Source organism: Adelges cooleyi, unplaced genomic scaffold (genome assembly GCF_023614345.1).
Source record: "Adelges cooleyi isolate 19-005CV unplaced genomic scaffold, UGA_ACOO_1.1 ACOO_flye_CR_arks_rails_tigmint_CR_PRNA_124, whole genome shotgun sequence".
Classification (NCBI taxonomy): Eukaryota; Metazoa; Arthropoda; class Insecta; order Hemiptera; family Adelgidae; genus Adelges; species Adelges cooleyi.
In genome coordinates this window covers 66,481-74,164 of record NW_026095778.1, presented here as the reverse complement: position 1 = coordinate 74,164, position 7,684 = coordinate 66,481, and the positions used below count along the sequence as shown (strand labels likewise).

Here is a 7,684-nt window from a genome sequence, read left to right as displayed (position 1 = left end):
AATCCTATTAAAGGTACTTAATAGTTGGTGAATAGATTACTAAATTCATTTTGGAAGATTTGAAAAAACATGAAATTTTAGTGAAATGACCCCTATATTTGACCCCCCAGCATTTGTGACCTGGATACCCGTGTCCTAATATTATGACGGAATATTGTATTATTATCCGAGATGAGTATCAGTGCCAAGTTTCAGCCCTCTAAGACATCGGGAAGTGAGTTAAATTGATTTTGCAAGATTTGAAAAATACCCGTACAAACGTGTTAGCGAGTTGAAGAAAAGCATGTAAAAAAGTAATTTTTTTGTCATACCAAAAATAAAACTTAATTAAATTTAATAAAAAAAAAAAAATACCGGTTGTATCCTCCTCTTTGCCGGAAAACCGAAAAAGTATTTTCAATGACATCAGACGTTAATCGGTTCGTTAGAAGGTAATTATATCCTAATCCTTTTTGTTGATTATACAGCATTTCGATAGAATTTATGGTCCATATAAGTCCATCAAAGCACGGAGGTCTTTCTTCTTGTCTACTTTTGGTTTTCACTTTTTTTAAATTTTTGAGCCAAGATTTTGTTTTAAGTAAAAATTCCAGTTGTTGGGGACGCTCTTGAGATATTGCACATTTAAATCGATTTTGGTGAAATAGTGTTTTACTATTTAAAACGTCTAATAAGTTATTTAACTCTTTAACCATGTCCAGAGTATTTAAAGCAGTATTAGATTGCAGTTGTTTGGTCATTATGCATGTCTCCATTGTTGCTGCCATCGAATTACTGAAGAGCTGCATTGCCAATTTACAGGACATTAATTGAAACGGCCCAGGGTTCATGTGGCTATCAGTAATTTTTAAAAGGGACCTACTTGTTCCACTATTTTTATCAATTTCGTATACGTCTCTAAGGTCTTTAAATGAAGTTTCTTTTCCTTTAAAAATAAAATTGTTTGATTTAAAATTGTTTCTAAAATTTTTGTATATATGAGGAACATCGAAAATAGAATAAATTTTTTTGCCCTTGATTTCGATAAACGGTGTCTCTTTTGTCATTTTTAAGTCTTTTACAAGAGCAGCAACATTATTTTTACCCTGGTCACATATAATCGCAGTAACTATAAATCCACAGTCCAATAATTTTTCAATGGCATTTATTAGTAGAGTACTTAAAGCCGTATGTCTTACAGATGTAGAAGTAAAAAAATATGAAATTGGTAACTTCCACGGAGCATATAAACCACGAATTAAAAACACCATTGCTTGGCCAGCTAGTTTATTTGACCTTCCCAATGGACCCAAGTCTTCATAGCCTTCGACCAAATCAAGGTATTTAGAGTACTCTAAGAAATTTTTTATTGTCATTTCGTCAAAAACAAGTGTACAATACCGTTCTTGTTCGTCCATTGTTTCAGCTTTCATTTTAAGTTATCTGAAGACATTTGGGTTAAAGCCGGTTTTAAACTTTGAATTGCCAATCCATCGCTTAATTGAAGACTCAGCAGGTAGGTTAATATTTTTTGAATTACGTAAAAATTTGTACGTTGATGGAGATTTATAAAAAATGCTCAAAGCCAGATTTTTTTCGTCTATAGCCCATTTTTTTGTAGTTTTGTTTTTTCTGGAAATTTGCATTTTAACTAAGGTTTTGGATTCTTTAGATAAATAATTTAAAGAGTTTAAAATATCGTCATTTTTATATTTTAATTTGGAAGTTGAAAGATTACTACGGAGTTTTGAAATTGATCCCCGTTTATTTTTTAACAGCCTTCTTTGGTTTTTAATTGTGTTTTTTAGTTTGTCTACAATTTTATGTAAAGAACGTTTCGAAGGCGACGCACGTTTTTCCGGAGAGTTTTTTTTTGGAGTAGGGAAATTTCGCGTTGAGACAAGTAAGTCATGGGTTTTAGGTGTAAGCTCAAGGAGTGAACATGGAGGTACGATTTCATTCTTTTTCATTTTTTTAGTTGGCGTTTGTAAATGTATAGTCTCATCCGGAATTTGTCTTTTTTTTAATTTTGGAGTTTCAGGGCTTTTAGGGAACAAATTATGATGCTTGTATGTTTTAGTTGGTGTTAATACTAGATGTTGTTCTGGGTCCACGTACTTTTTAGGTACAGCATTTTTTTTTAAGTTTTTCGTTGTTGGATTTGTAAAATCGTCATCGGTAAAATGCAAAATACATAATCGTTTTTTATTAAGATCGTCAGAAGTTAGATGTATTAAACCTATGTTCCCTAAAAAAATTTAGATAACTTTTAAAATGTGTTTAAAACAAATAGAAGTATAATTTAGAGGAAAAAAGAAAATATGTATGGTTAGGTAAATAACATAAGTCCACGGCTCGTCATTTAATGCAATTAAAATCTCATTTATATAGTTAATATGCCATTTTAAATATGGACAGTGCGCGGGTAAAAGGGAATAAGTCCATTTTCACGAAAAAAACTGTACTCCATTTTCTGATATAGTTTAAAGAGCTACATATATTGTGATACAAAAAATGATAAATTTTAATATTAAATTTCTCATAAAACCATTATTTATTATTATTAAATATGTTTAATAAACTAATTGGACTATTTTTAAAAAAGTTATGGAGCGTCGTAATTTTAAGTTGAAAAATACGTAGTTTTGTTGGCGTTTTTCTCCATTTTGAAGGGGAAAAGATTTTTTAGAAAGAACTTTTTAAATTTTTGGTCCAATAATGAAATTTATTCAGTGACTTAAAGATAGAACAGACACAAAAAAAAAATAATAAAAACATATTTTAAAAAACAATACCTTCTCCGCATCGAAGCGTAAAAATGTCGCAGAATGGCCCTATATGGGATTGGATACCGACTGTTTTTTTAGTCAAAATACATCATCTTTTGTCAATTGTACAGGCCGAACCAGTCATCCGATAAGATTATTTTCATTATTACAATCTAGAATATTTCCCCGGGTTACTTATACCACATTTTTTATCTTTTTCGCTTAAGGCTATTGGGTACCGACTAATTTTTCCGTTAAAAACTACCCATTTAAGTTCAATCGGCCCCTGATCAAAATTTATTAAAACCACTTTTTTCGTAAGTATTGTCTGTACAAAACACCTTAATTTTAGCCGGTACCCAATAGCTTTAAAGGTAGAGTTAATTACGACTTGGTAAGATTGATAAAAAAAATTACATAACTCACGAGCCATGGACATATTGGTTAAAAATCACCCTGATAGCACCGGGAAATTGAGTAGACAATAATAATAATAGGTAATGCCCGTTTTCTTCACTACATTAAATAGGAAGCCAATATTACTACCGACTACCCTACGTACGCTGAATGTACTCAATTATGACCATTCGGCATTTTTTGTAACTTTCCAACTTCCTGGTGCTAATAAGGTACCTATCCAAGAAAGAGACTAAAGGAATTGTTAAGCTTATGAAAATGTTTAGTTTTATACCTGAGTTAGAAACCCATTTTGAACATAATGATTGGTCTTTTGGAAACCTATATAATTTAAGATTTTCAATATCTCTTGCGCTTTTACCACAGTTAAAATACTCGCACCTAATTCCGCATTTACGAGACATTTTACAACAATAAAATATAAAAATTAAAGAGACGAATAAAATATAGAATTTTACTAGAGGAGCTCACGACTCTTAAAACGCTCAACACAAACTGTGGTGGTAATAAAGGTTTAAAAAAAGTAGATCAATGACTAAAAAAAAAAAACAAAATTGTTTGCTTAAAACGCACAAAAGAATGTCTAGTGACGCTATCGATTTACTTATTGTACTATTATTATTTATTACATTATATTGTATTGTATTTTAAAAAAACAAAATCATAAGACTTGGACACGAGTCACGACTCCGTCGATGTCCGACGTCCGTGGTGTAAGAGAGTACAGGAAGAGAGGGAACATATTGTGTAAAAAAATCCTACCAATTAGATTCAAAGGGTGGAAAAATGATATTTTTATTTTATTTACAAACGGCATTATGTAATTGTATTTTTTTTAATATTAAACTATTCCCTAATAAGTAATATTGTAGTCCAATTACGTACAGCAACAATGGTGTATTGAGGGCGAATAGTAGGTTAATATAAATAACCAATTATGTAAATTTGAGAAATATAATTTAAATTGGTAATAATGTGCGTACAAATTCACAAGAACTCTTGACATATACTAAATATCGTATTTCAAATGTAATTTCAATTTATGCATGATTAAAAAAATATATTAATATATAATAATTTATACAAAAAAAACTATTTTTTCTTTATTATAATAGTTATACTTTAATTATAATAAAGTATAATGTAAATAAAAATTGTATAAAATAAAGGAAAAAGTTGCAAAAAAAGTGTATTGGCCGCCCAGTTTTGAACCGGTATGTCGTGTGTCAGAGCACCATTTTCGATCGAATGAACTACAGATTTAGCGCTCTCTATGGTTCGGCTCCCATACTACTCAATTTCTGGCTCCCATTTATGAGCGGCTAGCTTTTAACACAGCTTGGGCTATCTATGTATATTTAATCAATGCTTATCAATGCTTATAATAATAAAACGTTACTGGTAGTGTACAGGGCAGTTCTTCCAAAAAATGATAAGAGATAAGAGTTCTTCTAAAAGATAACACAATTTTTATTTTATCAGCGTGACCAACCCAGAAACACCAAAATATAAAATCACATTCTATCAGTCTGCCAATTCTATTAGAATAAAAGTAACTAAAATATAACTAACGTTTGTCAGAGTTAACTGTTATCTCTAGAACTAAACGGCAATAATTCAAATGATAAAAAAAAATAACCGTGTTAAAATATATTAGATTTTCTTAAATAGTACCAATTTTACGATACATTTATAATGACAAAAAACCAACTATATATTTATATATAATATTTTTATTAGAATTCTTTTTTAATTCATAATTCAAAACTCTTATTTTCACATAATATAAACTTGCAATATTTAATATGAATAACATAATATATTTATCAATTATAGTACCTAGCGACAAAGTTCATACATACACTATATTGTACTAATTTGTGTGACAATATTATTACATCCTATTTAAATAAAACTATTAATACAAGTAAATTATGTTTTATAGTATGATGGTAGTTGTCTGAAGTCATAAAAAGCTTATCGGTATGCTTATTCATTAGAGCGGTTCGATTCCTGAAACTATCTCTAGTCTGATTAAGTGTGGTAACAGGTATGGAGTTATTTTTTGTAAAATTGTTTTAATTGATTTAATCTCTATTATTTTAATAATTAACATTTCAACTTTTAACTTATTTATTAATAATATATCTTTCAGTTTTAAGATGAGTCAAAGATTCTGGTTGAACAGTTCTCCTTCGACACTAACTGGAAGAAATAATTGTTTTATCATTTGTCTAAATAGACTAGGTAAGGAAAACATTCTAGATTTGTAGTATTAATACAAATATTGATACAAAATTAGTTTAACATCAATCTAAAACACCCTAATATAGGGTATGAAAAAAAAAAGAAATCAAATGTAAATTATTATTCTTTTTAATAATTTAATTTACTATTTTCTAACATTGTTAGTTTTTGTACAAGAAAAATTGCATTTACTTGTAGATCTTACGTTTCATTGGTATGAGATAACAAACTAGGTCCACTTGATATATACCGGTCACAAATATAGTCTATTCATGAAATCACTCTTCCAAGTGTTATTGATAGATAATTTAAGTTGAATGGTATAAAAAAATGTCATTATCAATTTTCGTTATATTTAATTTTAACTTCACAATTAACAAACGTTAACATTAGTAATTCATTTAAAATTGGTTTTATATTATAATTATTATTAATATTATTTAACCATTTGTTGTTTTTCAGCTAGAATGTGACCAGAGGAAGATTAAATGGACATATCATATATTTCTCCATGGACACTGTAATCCATGACGGATTTTTGACACTATATTTGAATATTTGTTGTTGAAGTTAATTGGATTTTGTGCAAAACCCCTGGAAGAATATTCTGTATCAGACTAACAGTATAAACGCCACCCAGTATTTCTGTTTACCTGCTGTTAAACATCGTAGTATCATCTCCAATCTCTTTATATTTTGTTTAATTTTATTTAAAAAAGTCTCATTATAATTTATTATTAATCAACTGTAATTCAGTTGTTTATTTATTGAATAACTTATTATCCTGTCTTCAACGTCCATATAAACTGTACTGTATTTATGACCACTACACTGATATCTCATTTGGCTAAATATTTTTAATTTTCAACTACATTAAAACAAAATTAAGATTGTTTAAATTTTTTTTTTTTTTTGAATACTTGTATTATTGTTTGAATATTTTTACACTTTAAGTGTCAATACAAGTATCTTTAGTTTAACGATACTAACAGTATATTACTATTACAATTTTGACAAACATAATTATTAGCCTACCAAATAAATTATAAATGTAGCTTCTGTATTTGCTTATTTATTAATATTTACTTACCTTAATAACATTAAAATATTAATTTATTGTAAAAATATCTTGACCTAACTGAAAGATTGAAAATTTGTAAACTGTTGTGAAATTATGTTGATGTTGTTAGGAAAAATTGTGTAGTCAAAATTTTAAATACCTAGATTAAAAAAAAAAAACGGTACAATTTTTTTTTGCTAGACCAAGTAATTATACATTTGTAAATTTTGATGTTAAGTTTATAATATATACATTTTTAGTTAAAAAATATCTTTACTTAAGTATCATTTTATACTATTTATACTTTTTACCAGATTATTTTATGTGTTTTAAACTATTACATTTATTATTTCTATTATTACTATTTATTATTTATTTAAATGACTTATCAAACTTTATGAATTGTACTTTATAAATTATAAAATTGGTCTGAAATGTATACTGTGTTACTATAGGTAGCCTGATAGACAGGAAGTCAATATTGTTTTTTAGAAATAAAAGTTGTTTTTTCTTGGTTAGCTTAATTATATAGTGTGATTGACTAATTTTCTCTCATAATAATTTCAATTAGGTAAAATTATTTTTCAAAACATTTTTGTTTGTGTTATTTTACAACTGAAAACATGTTTTAATAACCACTTACTTTTTTGATAATTTTTAATTAAATAATATTTAATTATGATAAAAAAACAAAGCGTATTTAGTATATAGTATATATTTGTTTATAATTTTATTATTTAGAAATGCATTAGTTTTTAGATGTAGTTTTTGACACAATAAAGTAAAAGTAAACCAAATGTATTTTTTCTAAATCTGTTCTCATAGACACGTTTACTCTCGATAACGAGTGATTTGTATCTGTGTATTGTATTAAGTGATATTATATAATACGTTTAAACGAAGGATGTTTAACATATTGAATACTCTCTTTGAGTATACAATGATGTGTTCGATATAAATTGTATTATAAAGTCCAGATACCGTTATCTTTATTTATATGCATAGTATAATGTAGTAAATAATTATAGATTCAACATTTAAATAATAAATTAGCTTTAGTAAGTTTAACCCTTAACAATACCTGCTATTATCTAATAACTATAGATATATATATAAATAATGTCTTGATAATAATTGAATAGTTTTATAACATATTCAATATTTTTGATATTTTCATTTTAGTCAGTTATCAATGAATCAAAGTATACAACTA

General features: G+C 27.4%; 1 long non-coding RNA gene across 1 annotated transcript; it reads left to right on the top strand.

Moving 5' to 3' along the window:
- The first annotated feature begins 5,103 nt into the window (after positions 1-5,103).
- LOC126847872 (uncharacterized) lies at positions 5,104-6,601 on the top strand. The gene is made up of 3 exons (XR_007687145.1): positions 5,104-5,214; positions 5,320-5,411; positions 5,874-6,601. It is a non-coding gene; the product is annotated as an uncharacterized LOC126847872 (long non-coding RNA).
- The last annotated feature ends 1,083 nt before the right edge of the window (positions 6,602-7,684 follow it).